This window comes from Bidens hawaiensis, unplaced genomic scaffold (genome assembly GCF_021521415.1).
Source record: "Bidens hawaiensis isolate Kalapana, Puna unplaced genomic scaffold, B.hawaiensis_p1.1 tig00018136_1, whole genome shotgun sequence".
In the NCBI taxonomy this organism is placed as follows: domain Eukaryota; kingdom Viridiplantae; phylum Streptophyta; class Magnoliopsida; order Asterales; family Asteraceae; genus Bidens; species Bidens hawaiensis.
The window spans coordinates 124,775-143,316 of NW_027492741.1; the positions used below are offsets into that span (position 1 = coordinate 124,775).

At 33.4% G+C, this 18,542-nt stretch overlaps 1 pseudogene across 1 annotated transcript; it reads left to right on the plus strand.

Annotated features, from left to right (window-relative positions):
• Window positions 1-3,909: 3,909 nt before the first annotated feature.
• On the plus strand, window positions 3,910-10,665 carry LOC143555473 (putative indole-3-pyruvate monooxygenase YUCCA10; annotated as a pseudogene). Its single transcript, XR_013139213.1, has 5 exons — window positions 3,910-4,349; window positions 7,289-7,546; window positions 8,549-8,783; window positions 10,174-10,302; window positions 10,398-10,665. The product of XR_013139213.1 is annotated as a putative indole-3-pyruvate monooxygenase YUCCA10 (transcript).
• Window positions 10,666-18,542: the final 7,877 nt, after the last annotated feature.

The following is an 18,542-nucleotide window of genomic DNA, read 5'->3' on the forward strand; positions in this document are numbered from 1 at the left end:
CAATTAAGAAAACATAGCATTTTATATTCATGGAATATAATTAAAATATTGTTTCTTTATGATTAAGAAACATAAGATTTTACGTTCAATACTAGCAGTCAATGAATGTTTTTTCTTGAAGAAGAAACAGATTATAGATGTTTCTTCATGAAGAAGAAACTCAGCATATGATTTGGTAAATAAATAAAAAGACTACATGTCTCGATATTTTATTCAAACAAATGATCAATCAAGGTTTAAAGCTATCAAAACCAAACTAAGGGTCTCTAGCCGGATCAAATAACGATCTGGATATTTATATAAACATATTTTATAATAGGTCAATCATCAATCAATCAATCAATCATTCACAGTCAAGGTTTCAAACGAGATCACCAATCATTCAGAACAGACAATCACAGGTGAATACGTTCAAACCTTTTATAACGTGAATACGTTCAAACCTTTTATAACGTGAATACGTTAACCTTTTTAATCAGTCAAAACATATTTATACTTTATAAGATGAACGGGTGTTTGTCTTAACAAGTCAATCAAATGTCTACATGAGATAATGTGATCTCTAAAACGTTATAATACAAAGTAGATAATAAAATCAACTCAGACACGAATACGCATGTGTATGAATCCAAACATAACTGCTAAAGCCCAATCAATCAATCAAAGGCAAGGAAGCCGCGGGCTGCAATGGTCATGACTAGTTCTCAATTCAGGGTTGTGTGGCTCGGAGAATACCGTTATGTGTGTAGGGCAGTGGTACATATACCGGAAGTAGTAATGCTTCCGCTGAGGTTGTCAAGAAAACTATATTTGTATTGTAATGTCATTCAAATGTTTTATCGAGTCATACGTGTTCACCAGCATATCGCTGACGTATTTTTCCCCACATTTCAGGGAATACAGATTAGTACAGGTAGCAAGATATTAATTGAGTTAGATGTTCGCAAGGTAATGATGACTCAGTTTTTTTTAATTATTAAAATAATTGCAAACGATATTTCAACAAGTTTTATAAATCAAACACCAGGTATTTATTATCCGAGAAGTTTTCAAACAAATTAATATTTTATTCAACCAAAGTCTTCCGCTAAAATAACCCGCAACTATGATGTATTTACAAAACATGTATCAACTTGTGGTCACACGCCTAGGCCCTAAACCGGGGTGTGACACCATTTGTACAATGACTTCTCTTGTATCTTAGTCGGGGCTTTCCGTTACTTGCACAAGAATAAATTTTGATCCTACAGCATATGGGAAAATATATCACTACAAGAAAAAAGTTATGACAAACATCGTAACATAGTGTAACCCAGTTCTCAAACCAAATCCATTCATCATCTAAAGCACGGTTTTGACTTTTAAGGTAATCTTAAGTTTTCATGGTTTTATATGATTCAGTTAATGTGCAAACCAAAACTTAGATTTACCATATAAAACCAAAGGGCATTTGTCAATAGTATCTGGTGGTGTAATAAGTGTTTTTTTTCTCTAGAGGTGTAATGGAGGGTTCAAATTTTGTAATGGGTGGGTTAGATGGACTTAGGATTAGAACATTTGCTTGTTTACAAAAATAATAATAATCATAATAATAATAAAATAAAATAATCAAGATATAAAACAGGACTTGAGGGGGTTGTTAAGAAGGGGGTTAGGCTTGTAGGCTTTAGACAAGTGGTATCAGGTCTTATTGTATTAAATAGATTATAGGCAATTAGATTAACACGAGTATCAAATATAAATATGATTCGTTTAACTTTTATATATCTCATGTACGTAACACAACTGTATGTTTCATGAATTAAGAAGGAGAATGATGAAGCGTAATATACTAATAATTATTATTTTAGAAAATTATAAAATTATATAATGCGATTCTTATTAGACATTAATCGTGTATCAAGCATATGAGGAATTGTCATCCCCGGATAGGATAGTAGATAAAAATTTGATGGAATCATTTGTTGTTAAAAGAAATATTTATATGACTAGTATTTGTGAAACTTCTTTACGTCAATAACTCAACTATCTTTTAGATTTATGATACCAACCGAATTTTCGCAACATCGCACATACAATTTTACTTGTTTTGTTAAAATAAATTAGATGGGTGTCTTAACATAGAAAAATCAATCACTCAATCTACCATCGAACAATGACACCACATCATGTGTCATGTGATTATATATATCGTATACAGGACCATTATAAGGTGAAAGTGTGAAACATGTTTTTGTCAGTACCTCAATGTTTGCTTGTTTTTAACCTTTGCTTGCTATCTATGTTAATTTTTTGTACTACTTATTTTTTTTATTATTTGTGTTCTTTTATCATCAACACATTTTTTAATATGTTTTGTTTTTCTAACTTAACTTTCAAGAATATATTTTACTTTTCATAGACAAAATAAGTTTTTCAGTATTGTAAGTTTAGATTTAGTTATAACACAATTGTATTTTACTTTCAAATTATTATTATTATTATTATTATTATTATTATTATTATTATTATTATTATTATTATTATTATTATTACAAATCTGATACATAAAACTTAAGAAAAACCCTGAAATCTCTTTCACGCCTAGTCCATTAAATAACATCAAAACCACAACTAATTACTTCAATCATAAACTGATATTGGTTTTTTAGTCACCATCGAATAATCCAAAGTCAAATAGCATAAGTCGCCCAACTTTTCTTTCACGCTTTTAATTGAGAATTCGTCTGAGCCTTCTATAAAACTATATTTTCTTAAAACAGATGGGTGTCTTAACGAAGAAAAATCACTCATTCAATCTACCATCAAACAATAAAATCATATCACGTGTCAAGATTATATATGCCGTATACGAAACCTTTATAAGGTGAACATGTCATTGTCGATACCTCAATGTTTGCTTGCTTGTAACCTTTGCTTGCTAAAATATTATTAAGTAATTTACACTTAATAATAAATACTAATAGTTCATTACACCCCCTCAAAGCTAATCACAAAAATTAAATAGAGGTGTGCCTAACGTTCCAAGTAATTGAATATAGACTGTTCTAGTTGTTATACCATGAAAGACTCACACACTCCTCTGAAAAAAGACACGAAAGATATTTTGAAAATACATACTCGTGTTAAACATATGTCCTCAACCATTGTTAACGTGTTATTCACACAATTTTTCAAAATATCAAGAACCTTAATGTTACACTTGATGTTTGTCCATTACACTCAACCATTCACTTTTGCATCTTATCTTTACCTACCCAAAGATGTATGGACCAAACGACTCGATGCTAAAGTGACATAAAAATAACTTTTAACAATTTTATCAATTGAGTTACATTTTCAAAGCCCAATATGGATCAAAGCAAAAAAGTTATAACAATAAAAAGTTACAAAATAGCCATATAAAACACAAATGAAACTTTTTTAATAAAAATAAAAACACCACTAACAGGAATTGAACCCGTGAACTTTGTTTCCGTACACCACCACTCTTTCTATTGCACCAAGGAGTCATCTTACAGAATTATGTTTTAAAACAAAATTATATATAAAATGTATATAAATTAATAAATTATAGGTCTCTAAGGAGAATGAGTCTGGGTCTGTCGCCTTCCTCGACCACCTTTGGGCCGGCCTGAATAATAATATAATGACCATAAGATCTATAAACGTAATTTTTAAACGACTTAGTTTTGATATTCAAAAAAGAACAGGGTTTCAACTTATTGCGTGTTTAATGAAAATGCCAATTTGATGCAACTTTAAAAGATAAATTCAACACACAATTATCAACATTCAAGTCATCAAGTTAAGAAAAACAAAAGTACATATTAAGGTGAGTGGTACATGGACCACATTGGCTACGTGTGTGAAGTTAAGTAGCTTACCAAACTAACATGACAATAACATGACCACACTGACCTAGTCCTATTAATAACATTTATAACATTATTAACAATGAACCTCATCTTGTGCACCCAAATATCATGACTACCGGTATCGAAACAACGGTGGCAATCATCGTTGGCGCGGGCCCAGCCGGCCTCTCCACGGCAGCAAGCCTCCACAAAATCTCAGTCCCATACATACTTCTCGAACGAGAAGATTGCATCGCTTCAATATTCAACAAGAAGTCATTCGACCGGTTTCATCTCCACTTACCTAAACGATTTTGTCAACTCGCACACGTGCCTTTTCCCGCTAACTATCCAACCTTTATCCCAAGAACCGAGTTCTTGAAATACTTGGATGACTACGCGTCACGTTTCGATATTAAACCGAGGTTTGAGAACTTAGTGAAGTCTGCTAAGTATGATGAGGATAGGAATGTATGGAAGGTGGAGACAAAGGTAATAAAAGTGTTTATGGTATTTTTTTTTTATTGGCTCCTTTTATATTTCATAGAAACATCCAAACGATTTACAATGAAGTGGCAGGTAAGCGGGCAACAAGCTGCGCCACAACCCCCCTTTTGGATAGCAAACCCAATCCGACTAAAAACAAAGTTTTGATTCTTATGGGCTGATACGTTACTATACACAACTTTCTGAACCCTATTCAAAAGGTCCACGGCATCCGGAGCTAAGAAACCAAAAGTGTCAAAGGCGAAGGGGATAAACACGTGTTGATTCTCCAAACAAGCTCTCTCGTGTTTAGCAACCTTGCCCAATGCCGCCTTCAATGCTACCTGGCCTGCTACAAATCCAGTGTCCCTAATCCCAACAAGAGGGGACACTCCTGTGAGGTCGACACAACTGTGTTTTCCCCCTACCCACCCAAAAACAAGTATATCGGCCGGTCGTAATGTAGATCTTCCTTCTTGAGGATCCGTAAGAAAGTTTACGGGGGCTTCCTTTTTAGCCGAAATTCCGGCTCGTTTAAGAACATCGCATAGAACATCCCTCACCAAATCATGCCTGTACTTAAACCCAGGCAACTCTTTGCAGTGAACTGCATGCTCGCCAAAAGAATTCAAACAAACCTTACGGCAAACCGGGCACGGCTCATCTACCGGAAACAAAGGGATCATTAACCGATACTTCAGGATGGCCCGGTACTCCAAAGCCGACATATGTTGGCCCAATCCTTCAATAGGGAGAACACTTAATAAATCTTGAGCCCGAGGAGCCCGAAGACACTCAAACACCGCTTTCTGACGAGGGGATAAATCAAACTTCATTTCCAAACTCTTGATGATTCCACTATAAAGGGCACTCGCCAAAGCATGTTGGGCTTTAGGGGGCGGCGTCTTTATTAGAGAAACCGCTAATGTCAAAATCGTGAAGTGAAATGTGCAACCGATCTATCGCACTCCCATAATCGGAGTCAAACCCATCAATACCACAACCTCGAAGAATGTGGTCTTGTAATTCCCAAGATTGCGCCCTCGATGCCACAAACGTATAAGTAGAAACGTCTGAAGCTGAACATAAACCCAAACCTCCAAAACGAGTCGGAAGTGATGCCAACCTCCATTGAAAATCTCCAAAGAAGGGACCACCACAAACCACAATGTCCTCAATCGCCCCCCGAAGGCCATTGTCAAACACAGAAACTGCTTTCCCTACATACACAGGTTGGCATGTTCTGAGACCAAACAACAACTTTCCAACTCCCATACATGAGCGGAGCAAAAGGAGCTCGCATTGAGGGTCCCGCAAATGTGGGAGATAGCTCATCAACTCCACAGCTCGCGAAGCCCTTTTCATAGCAAGTTCACTGATGAACCCGGCATCCCGGCTAACGGCTCCCCCGAGGAGTTTCACACCTAGCACCGGTCTTCCAATCTCACAGGGAAACACCCCCTCTTGCACCTTAACCCCATTGCACGATGGCCAAAATACTTCGGTTTTCTTAATATTAAGTTCAAGGCCCAGGCGGGGACCCTCCGACCTGATAATATCTAAAACTTTGCCAACCTCTTTAGAGTCACCAATAATTGTACCATCATCTAGGTACCAAGCATGAAAGAGAAGCTTACAGGAACTCTGGACTAGATGAATAAGTGGGTGCAGAACTAAGGCGAAAAGAAGAGGTCCCAAAGGGTCCCCCTGCTGAACCCCAGTGGTGGACCAAATGCGGTCATCCCCCACATATAGCCTGGCCGGTTGCCCATATAAAAAGTTCACCCATAAGGAAATAGATGGACATCGGGCCCGAACCTCATTCAGAAGGGCAGTCCTATCCACCAAGTTGAAGGCATTACAAAAATCAATAGTAAGCATAGCCAATGACCCATCAGAATGGAACTTACTTAAAAACATGTTCGCGCTATGAAGAACGGCCTCTGCACCACTAGGGACTCCCACCCCAAACTGAAAGTCGCACAGGTATTTAGTAATGTCTTTCCCAACACACCTCATAGCCACCTTAGAGATCAATCTTCTCCAAATGGCACCTACGGCAATAGGTCTAATCCCATTGTCCGGTTTGAGCAACGGTGTGAGAGGAGCCGACGCAATGAACTCTGCCAAAACCTTTGGGCATCTCCCCCCCCCCAAACATAAATTAACCATCGCAGTAGTAGCCTTTAGTAACCCAACAGCGATCGGCGACCTCTCTCCACAAAATGCATCCAAAATATGTTGTGCCCTCAATCCATCTCGTCCGCATGACGTCCCTTTAGGGAAGGATTTAATGCATCCAAGCACACAATCCTCATCAACAACAAGAGGAGGCTCAGAAAGCAATGAAGCAGGCATAACCGACGGGGGCAAATTGGGATGCTTAGCCACTAACGCTTTCAAAGTGTGTGCATATTTCTGTTTGGGTCGGTTTTGGGTTAAAACAAACCAAAATCCAGAACTTCGGTTTTTTAACTTTTGAAAACTGTTCAATTTGGTTTTTCTGGATTTGCCACTTGAACTTGAAAATTTTGAGAAAAAAATTTAAAAAAATGACCAGATTAATTCATTATGTTAATAAAAATTTAACTAATTGATTGTTATACATTTGCGTAAAAATACTTGAGCTAATTTTATTTAATTCTTATAAATTACATAACATACAAAATTGAAAATGAAAATCTTTATATTCGTTTGGTTTTTTTGGTTTTTACAATTCGAAAGAAAAACGTAAGTTCAGTTCTTACAAAAATGTAAAATTAAACCAGAGGTTTTTGTTTTGGTTGTTTTTTATGTTTGTTTTAATTTTCAAGTTCATGTCGGTTTTTTCTGTTTCATGCACACTTATCGAATACTTTGATGCTTATTATTGAAATAATTACAAAAAGAGAAAGAATAATTTAAGTATCCATACATATTTTCTAATACATATCCTCTATTAATAGACAATAGGTGATGGGGTACGATGTTACGAGGCACAGTTTTGGGTGGTGGCTACAGGAGAAAACACTGAGCCGTTTATACCAGAGGTTGACGGGTTGAGTGAGTTCAAAGGTGAAGTTATTCACTCGACTGAGTATAAGTCTTGTAAAAAATACGAGAACAAGAATGTTTTGGTGGTTGGAGCCGGTAATTCTGGTATGGAAGTCGCACATGATTTGTCCGAGTGTGGTGTCAAAACATCCATTGTTGTCAGAAGTCCAGTAATTAACTATATTAAGCTTATATGATTTGTATGTTTCTTTAGGTCGAGCCGGGGGTCACACCGGAAGTAGCCTCTCTATTCCTATGGGGTAGAGGTAAGGTTGTCTACATCTTACCCTCCTCAGACCCTATTATAACTTTGCTATTTGTGAGATTTAGTGAATACGATGTTGATGATTTAGGTCTTGCATGTTAAGGTTACCAAGTATAGATATGATATTTTGTTCTCCAAATTAGTTTTGAAGTGACAAGAAAAAAGTTTATATTTATTTTTATGGGAATTTTGTATAAGTTGACATATAGAACAATTTAATTAAAGTGGACAAAGGAGAAGGTTGTGGTGGTTTCAGGATTTTAAAGTATTGATATAGTACCAAGTTGTAAAATAAGGTTTTGTTTTTTAAGATACTGATGTGGTACCAAGTTGTAAAATAAGGTTTTGGAATCATTTTTCAATAATAAACCCAAAAACTATGATCCCAAATTGAGTGAACAAGAAAAAAAGGAATTTTAACTTCTAATAATAATAAAAAGTATTGATAATATAAAAATATATATGAAACTTTTCATATTGATAATATAACTAGTGATTTATTGGATTGAAATTTTATATAAAGTTTTAATTTCTTTTCATATATACATATATTTTTATGTGTAATATATATACACACCGGCACATATTTTTATGTATAAATATGGAATTGGCGGAGTCATTGAATTTGACCGGGAATTGCCTAAATTTGCGAGAAATCGGTTGGAGTTAAAAGGCCGAAATTAAGGTCCGATTGACTAGGGTCAACTTAGACCGGCTAGGTCCGACTACCAATTTTCTGGTCGAGTACCCAAACATAGTCAGCCACTGACCGACTATTAATTAATCACCGACTAGTCCTGATTTTTACAAAGTTGTTCGAACGATAAAAGGCATTGATCTTGCTATACATGTTGCATATATTTTGGACCATAACGACTTACTAACATGTTTATGTTTGGTAATGTAGATTCATATACTTTCAAAATGGTCAGTTTCAATTGGATTGTTGTTATTAAAAAAGTTGTCACTGAATGTGGTGGATAAGCTTTTGGTGTGGTCTAGCAAACTAATGTATGGAAATCTAACAAAGTATGGGATCCAAAGAGCCAAAGAAGGTCCATTTTTTTATCAAAATGAGATACAATAAGTACCCGGTTATCGATATGGGTGTGTTCAAAAATATCAAGTCCGGCAAGATTCAGGTCGATCTAACTTTGTCAACTTTTACAACATGTTACATCATTCATATATATATGTTTGTTGATAGTTGATACGATCCTTTGCCCACATGTCCAACATATCGTGTCTGGCAATATTCAAGTGTAATCTTAGCCATCACTTGGTCTGGCACCGAAATTTATAAAAAGTCAGGGGACTACCTTCTAACAAACTATTACTCGATACATGTCTAAAGCAGACTAAACTTAGCCTACAAATCTAGTATTTTAGCCTTCTGCAAGTATGCTAAAGTAAAAGGAGCCAAGTTGGCATCCTTTTTATACTCTACTTGCAAACGCCTAAAAAAATGGAGTTGTATTCTAAATTTAGCATGTTTGGGACACGTGTTAAGTAACGGTTGGTCAAAATGTGGGCCTTGGCTTTTTATAAATTCCAGCGCCTAAAATGTACCGGTTAAGATTAGCCGGCTTGTCCCACGTGACGCAATCTAATTGGTCTAGACACAAAAAAGAGAACTTTGAAAACCATTTTAAGCCACAAAAAAACCATTTAAAAAATTTTTAAAAAAACAAAAAAACGAAAACTTTTAAAATGTTAAAACAAACAAAAAGTTTTATTTTTCATCTCGATTTCATAAAAAAACCCACCTAATTATACACATATGTATATTTTTGTTTAATCTTGATTTACATTACATTATCATTTATCTTAATAGTACATATGTGTATAAAGAATAACTTGTAGAAAAATAAAAATAAATTATTTTTCATCCCGATTTCATAAAAAACCCACCTAATTATACACATATGTATATTTTTGTTTAATCTTGATTTACATTACATTATTATTTATCTTAATAGTACATATGTGTATAAAGAATAACTTGTATAAAAATAAAAAAATACGTATTATATATATATATATATATATATATAATTTTGCTAAACCGATATTTTTTTAATTTTTTTGTGAAACTTGAATGAAAAATAAAAAAATTTGGTCTTTTTACTTTTTTTATTTTCACGTTTTTTTTTGGTTTTATATTTTTTTTATTTTTCTAAAAAAGATTTTTTTTTCTTATTCAAAATGGTTTTCAAAAATCTCAATATCGATCAAAATGGTTCTCACATGATATTAAATGAAATTAACGTACTAAATGTGAGAATCAAATATAGTAATTATATATACAAGTAGAATACTTATGTAATTACATCATAAAGTAAACATATAGTAATTATGTAATTACTTTATGATCTAATTACATAACTATTCTAAATTTATATATAATTACTCTGCTTGATTCTCATAATTGACACGTTAACTTCATTTGTATTTGATTTAAACTCTCTCAATATGTATATCAAACATGTCTATTTTGGTAATTTAATTACCCTGTTGTTAACATGCAAGCAGGTTTTGCCGGCATTGGAGAGTATAAAAGGCGGAGGAGATGAAGTTGTCTTCAAGAACGGGAAGTGTTACCAGTTTGATGCAATTATATTTGCCACTGGATTCAGAATATCAACCCATTTGTGGCTTCAGGTAATTACTTATATTCATTTACTATTGTTGAAAACTTGAAATTAATAATGAATATATATGATTAATAATTTTTTTTATTTAAAATATATATGTAGGAATATGATTTGTTTCTGAAAAAAATGGAACACCAAAGTTGATGTATCCAAATCATTGGAAAGGAGAGAATGGGTTTTATAGTGCTGGACTTGCTGGAACAGGAATCATTGGAGCTGCTATGGATGCTCAAAAGATAGCTGATGACATTTGCAACTTAATTTCAAAGTAATTATTGGTGTCTATTTGTGTGTGTTGAAAACAAACATATATGTATGTATATGATACCTAAATTTCAGTCATTAACAGTTTCATGTAATGTTTCAAAAACCGGTATGTCCATACCATACTTTCGTAAGACAATTAGTATTTAGAGCCTGGTATTTTTGGACGGTTTGCTAGAACATCCCATCGCCGGTTTTTTATAAATATCGGTTTAAACCTGCAAATCGGTTTTAAATCCAAAAGATTTTTGATTTTTTTTTCTGCCCATATATAATTTTTTAGAATGACTTTTAACATAGCGGATAAAATTGAAACAAGAAAACACGGTAAACAACGGTTCGTTACTCAATCAATTTTGTATCATGCAAATTCAATGTTGGTTTACTTACATGTTTTGTAATTGATTAATTTCGTATAAAAAGTACAAACTTTCTATCTGACCCGGCCATTGTTTATGTGTGATATTTGGTTATGTTTATAATGCACTTTTGGGTTATTTTTTGAGTTGAAATTGTATTTGTATGGAATCACAAGATAAATTATTCAACCCGATTGAACCTCTCAGTACATTCCGTTTCAACCGGTTGTATCATTTTTGAACTAAATCTGGTACGAGTAAAACACCAGTATTTAAAACATCGGTTTCATGGTATATTAAGTTGAAGAAACATGGAATGGGACTTGGGAGATCGGACTCGTATCGTTAGTTTGGTAATTGCTTGATCCATGTAGACTCATTGGATCTAGGCCCTTAGGGGATTAGATCCGTATTTCTTCATAAGTGAACCCTAAAATTGAGTAATTGTGCAACTCTATAATATTGTGATACTGAATATTGGTTTGAAAGTAACATAAACTGCGGTGCATCTTATAACGTACTATTATGTTATCTATGGCATGACGAGTGAAACATATGATGGCTACCCGCCTATCCTTGTGATTCGTGTAAAGATCGCTTTCAGATTAATTTATTGCGTTGCTACTGTCGAATTTTCAATGAGAAAATCGATAACAAGAACGAATATGTAGAATCTTTTATGAAAAAAAAATATATAAACGTTATTATTAAACCAAATACCTTTCTTATATAGGGGATGAAACCAACACAACGTTTTAGTTGCAAATTCAATAGAAGAACATTAGTAGAAACTCTATTAACGGTAACTAATTAAGCTACTACATGAGTGATGACCACTACTCTAAGTTACTACTAATATTTATTGCCATTTGCCACCAATGGGCAAGTTGCTAACCACATATACAACTTTATTAGCAACTTAGCACTCATAATCAGTTTCCACCGATACGCATTTCTGTATAACTTTTTATCAATAATGCAAATCCGAGACAACTTTCAATAACCAAAAATAACTTTTTTCAAAGTAACATGGCAGGGGCTAGGCTATTTGGACCCGTCAAAGCTTCGCCCGCCAGCATGACCCCTCTTAATACAATATTTTAGTTTTGGACAAAGATCAAAAATGGCAAACAAAGTATGGTAGAATCTATATGGTTTGACCGTATACATACCGTACTTTACATGATTTTCAAGAAAGTTTGATGTTGTTTTGAATGAATTATTAAGTTGGAGGATACTTACCTAAGTAGAGAGAGTTACATCTACAAGTTATGGTTGATTAGTGTGTGTGGTAATAGAAAGAAGCCTTCGTTTCGGTTCATCCTTCATTTCTGAAGACCCGAACAAAGAAAGAAGCCTCTTAACAACCGTAAAAGATTTCGAACGTTTGCCTCTGACCATTTAGCTAAAACAATTGTGTCATCAAGAACAAAAAGATGAAATAACCTCGACCCGTGATTGTGGATATCAACAAGATGCAAGAAGCCAAACAATGCAGTGTTTTTGATCATATTAGAAAATGCTTCCATAGCAATGACGAATAAGAACGGAGATAGAGGTTCGCCTTAACGTACCTCAAGACTCACGACTGTCATTGAAACTCCCAAGTTAGAAAACTATTAATAAAAACCGCTGTCCGAGCACCAAATCCACCTCTTAACTAGCCCAAAAATAACATTAATGTTGGACAAAAATCTCATAAATTAGTTATTTTTCGCATAATCTTAATTCATAACTTATACAAAACATTTTGGCTATTAGGAATAAAGAAATTAATGATTGATTTTATAAATTACATTAAAATTAATGAATCTTGGTGTTTTGAAAAAGTATTCAACTCACCTTACTCCTTGGTTTGTATCTTTTTCCTCAACATTGTGTCTCTATTTTTTTAATGATGACAACGGGATAAACATTTTGGTTTTTTTAACATTTCTTTTATTTATATTTTGAGTTCGGATTTTTTTTAATTAATTACTTATTAATATTTTAGGGGTTTTTTCTTAAGCCATAAATTCTTTTCATCCTTCTCAATTTTATCTCTCTTTGTTGAATAACTTGACCCTAGCATCATATGTTATATTTTCATATCATATTGCATCGTATTACATATTATTACCGTAAGATTATTATATTGTTACACACACATATTATTACCGTAACGTATACATATTATTACCGTAACGTTATTATATTGTAACATATACATATTATTACATTAGCATTATTATCTCATATTACACTTTCATGAGCTTAATCTCTCCTATATAAGACCTTATTGATTTGTAAGGAGTATACCAACCCAAATCAAAGAATCCTAAGGCTCCTATTATTCTTGTAAATAATATAGTATCACTTCTCCAAGCGATTATAAAGCGGCTAGATCAATAAGAAGATCATGTTCGTTGTGAGAACAAGGTGATCTTTACATGAAACATTTTAATGATATTGTCGATTCATTTATAACGTGTGCATCGATTAGGGTTTGTCTTTCTTAGATTTGATTTTTTGGTCTAATCAACTTTGATGTATGCATGATACTTACCTATTTGTGTATGGTTTAAATGATGTTATTCGCAGACTTTTTATGCTTCATGATTTCACACCTCAAATACAAGCTATAATGGAAAATGGAAATCTTTACGGTGTCCTCTTTCGGTTCTGAGCTATTAAAGGTAATGTTTTTATGGTTTTGTTTTGTTAAAGAATATTGTTTGTTAGCACTTAGATTTTGATTTTATATATATATATATATATATACAATGTTGCAAAAGTCGCTAGGCGGTCTCTAGGCAGCCGACTCCCTTGGAGGGAGTACTCGGAGTACTCGGGGAGTACTCGGAGAGTACTCGGACATGATAAATATAAAGAAAATTAATTTTTGGGTAATATATATATTTCAAATATCATAAGTTTATTAATATTTATAACAAATTAAGTGAATATCAATGTAAATAAGAGAAATGCATTTTTAAATACTAAATTATTCTAAAAAATGTTAATCATTAATTAAAAAATGATATTCGTTCTTTAATACTATAGAAATACGAATTATGTTGTATTTTTAAGGTAAAATAGGTCCAAGTTAACCGACTAGATGTATTTCTGACTGATGTTGACCACATTTGAACAATTTTTAGTACCTAGGCGGAGTAAAAGAAACTCCCCACGGCACCATACATTGTAGGGAGTACTCGGAGAGTACTCGGCCTTGTAGATCTACTTTTACAACATTGTATATATATATATATATATATATTTTGTTTTGTACAGGAAGTCACCTTTGGAATCTGAACGACTTCGCAAATGGCTCTTAGAATCATATCTATGGACAAGACGACCTAAACAATAAGATCCAGACGTTCATCTAAACAAACTGATCCGGATGTTCGTAAACAAACAGTTCCAGATCTTAATCTAAACAAGCAGATCCGGATCTTCAATCGATCTGGATTTTAACCTTGAACATAACTTTATATTTACTTAGAGCATGTTGGCTTGTTCTTTGTTTTTTTTAATGTAACTGGATTTAACCTTGAACGTAATTCATGTACGTATTGTATAATAAATTATTATTGTACAGTAACCAGTAACTATCCCCTGAACATTATAATGTATTTAATTAGTTTTATTGATCCTAGACTACCACTAAGTTCTATTATGTTAAGTATCTCTTTGTATCATGGATGTTTTAAGGAATTTACCTTTGATAGAAAGATGATGAACATTTGAAAACCAAGGGCTCAAAAGATAATTAATTAATTATGTTTCAGGAATATAAAAACTAAATACTAAAAATAAAATGATCTAATTATAATAAAGAGGTAGATAAGTGGGCAACAAGCTGCGCCACCACCCCCTTTTGAATGGCAAAACCGATCCTACTGAAAGCAAAAATATGGATAAATACAGATATAAGAACCTCTTGTTTTTATTTTAACTATATGCTATTTTTTTACGTTGTAGCGATTCAAGAACATTCACAAAATTTACAGTGACAAACACGAATAATATTTATCGCTACATATATATAAATATAGTGTCTCGACGAAGAACACATAAAATATACTATAGCTATTTTTATGTAAATTTATTGTATTGAAGAAAAATAAAAGAACACACTTGAGCTATATGTATGTTAATTTAGTGTAACCATGAAGAAACAAAGAACATACTTGAGCTACATATACTTAAATCTAATGTACCTGTAAAAGATGAGGGGATTGTAAACAAACTCAACAAGGTAGTTTAGGTTCTTTAATCGAAAGTTTACAATTATATAGAACTATTGTAATTTACCTGGCACGTTGCGCCGGACAGCCGGTAAGACCCCAACGTTAAAAGTTGAAACCCGGGTGTTGTAAAATCAGAGTGTTATGACGGTAAGTTGACGTGAATTCAGACATTATCTGTTACGCTCGTCTTTTAAGGTATAGACACCGTTGGTAAATTCTAAGCGTTAAAACCCAAAAATAAATTCGTTAAATTAACATATAAAAAATAAATATTCGATGTTTATTTGGTCGGTAAACTCGGGCAGTGGTAAAACCCAAGCGTTGTCGGTCCAGTGCCTTGAGACGGTATCTTGACACGAATTCGGCCGATTTAGGTTACTTTCGTTACGGTACTGAAGCTAAAAAGACGGTAAAAATATAAAAATTGTGGACCAATGGGGTAATGTAGGTCAGTAAACTTGGATGTTGGTAAAACCGAGCGTTGTCGATCATAGGCGTTAAGGTTGTGAGACTACGCGAATTTGGTCGTTTTTGTTCGTTACGGTACCAAAATTAAAAAAAGAAACAAAACAGAAAATAGCAATATGGTGTCGCCAAGTGATCCAATCGACACTTAGCGACACCAAACTTTTTAATTGTTATATGAGTTAATGACCATTTTCGTCCTTGTGGTTTGCTGCTTTCGCCACTTCAGTCCAAATTTTGAAATTTGTCAATTTAGTCCTCATAGTTTTAAATATTAGCCGATTACGTCCCATTCGTCTAACGGCATCCATCTATGCCGTTAGTTTAAGGGTATTTTTGTCTTTCTCCTTTTTATTTTGAGTTAATAGTCATTTTAGTCTCTGTGGTTTGATATTTTTGTCATTTCAGTCCAAAGTTTGAAAATTTGTCAATTTAATATTCAGTTAAATTCAGTTTTTTTTCTATAACCCTGAAGAGCATAATTCAAGCCCAAAACCATCGAGCAACCTCCAATACTGGTATGCATTTACTCTGTTGCCATTAGTAATCATACCCCCTCGTATTTAGTTTCTATATATTTCATAAACTCTCCTCTATAGTGGAATTCAATGGTAAAGTGGTCAAGGTAGTTCCCTGAAACCGAATTGTACAAAAAAAAACTAAAAATTATTTCTTTGATTAATGCATAATAGCTTATTTCGACCCCGAATTCCGTTACGATATGTTAATCTCTTAGACCTAACTATTATGCATTCATCAAAGAAACGATTTTTAGTTTTTTACGTACAATTCGGTTTCAAGGAATTGCGTTGACCACTTTACCATTGAATTCCATCATGAGGGAGAGTTTAGAAACCTTCTAGAAACTAAATACGAGAGAGGGGGTATGATTACTGTTGTCGACAGAGTGAATGCAGACTTGTTTTGGGCTTGGATGGTTATAGAGAAAAAAAACTGAATTAAATTGACAAATTTTCAAACTTTGGACTGAAGTGGCAAAAGTATCAAACCACATGGACGAAAATGAACATTAACTCAAAATAAAAAAAGAGAAAGACAAAAATACCCTTAAACTAACGGCATAGCTGGATGTCGTTAGACGGATGAGACGTAATTGGCTAATATTTAAAACTATGAGGACTAAATTGACAAAATTTCAAACTTTGGACACAGGGACGATAATGGCCATTAACTCTTGTTATATATAATAATAGTTTTAGATACCTAGAAGAAAGATGTTATTCTTTACTATGTTTACATTATGATATATTTAAAAATATTTCTTTATGACTTCATTGACATTAGTGTTAAAGTAGCAACAGTCGTGAGATTATTAAACGATCAATATTAATTTGATGGGTGTTTTTTTACATTTTATACAGACCATAGACAACCTCTTGTAAATACACTTTAATAATGACATCTATGGTTTTGACATGTATTTTTTGGTACGTGTTGTCGGTTTTAATAATGACATTAATGTTCTTACTAGTCGCTAATATTTAATGACATCAAATATGGAGTAGCGCCTGACTCTCCATTTGAAATTAGAATATTACAATGCAAGCACGTGTATTATCTCGTTAATGGAAAATATCCTGACTCTCCGTTTTAAATTAAATTATAACAATACAAGCACATGTATTATCTCAGTAACGGAATATATCATATCCTAAATATGTTGTCAGACAATCACAAGATGACAAACGAATAAAATTTAAAGCAGGCAAGAAGAAACAAAGAAGGAAACATGTGGAATAAGCATTTAGTGTCCTCTAGCAACGTTGACACAAGGTATAAAATCTAACCCGAGCATGATCACCCAAAAAATAATATGATAATGCTAGTCTATATGATTTTAGAAAATGAAGCCCGGTTGATTTATAGGTACATGAAAAAGATATTCAACAGTATTTTGACCTAGACAAAATTGACGCCAAATAAACAGGGTTTATGTAATCAAGAACCGTATAACAACCTTCCCACATATATGGTGGAACATATTCACATGACTCAACTACTTGTCTTAATTTCACCATGTAAAGTTATTTTTTAGAGCATTTAGGAATTAGGAGTAAGATTGCTTGCTCTTAACAAAACAAAAGAAACCTTAACACTCAAAACAATTATTCTTTTTTCATTTTAAGGTCCAAACTTGTCTTAAAATACAACATGTAACCTATAAAATTAAAGAGTGTTTTATGAAATAACCTTAAAGATTAAGGTCACTTTGACAATCTACCTATACATTTTTTTCCCGGGTAGGGTTCTCTGTCTACACTAGTATGACTGTATGAGCGGTTTTTATATTTTTTTTTATCAAAACTTAGGCTATACGTAATATGCGGCAATTTTGGGGCGACGAGGGGCGACAATACCACCCCCTAGCCATAAAAGGGGCGAGGTGTTTTTGTCGCTGGTGTGGGTTTAGGTTTTAATAATATTATATTAGTATGTGTGTGTGATATATATACATATGTGTGTGTTTGTGTGTATATTGAGCTACAACATCATTACACCCCTAAAACCGAAACCTCACATTTGTTGACCGGACGTCACATAACACAATCGCTCAATTTTTTAACCATCCACTACACATAGCCTCAGAGAACGATATATAAGCAACCAAATTAGCATAATTTGATTACAGGATGACACTTTTATAATATTAAATTTATCAGTTATGAATATTTATTCATAATGATTGATCTTTTATTAATAATAAGGGCATCATATCATATATTTTCGTATCATTTACATAATTATATTGTACCATATTATACATAATTATATTGTATCATGTTACACAAAGTATTACATTAATATTATTATACCGCGTTACACTTTATGTGCTTAATCTCTCCCTATATAAGACCTCATCATTTGGAAGGGATCAACCCAAACTGAAGAATCCTTAGCAATCG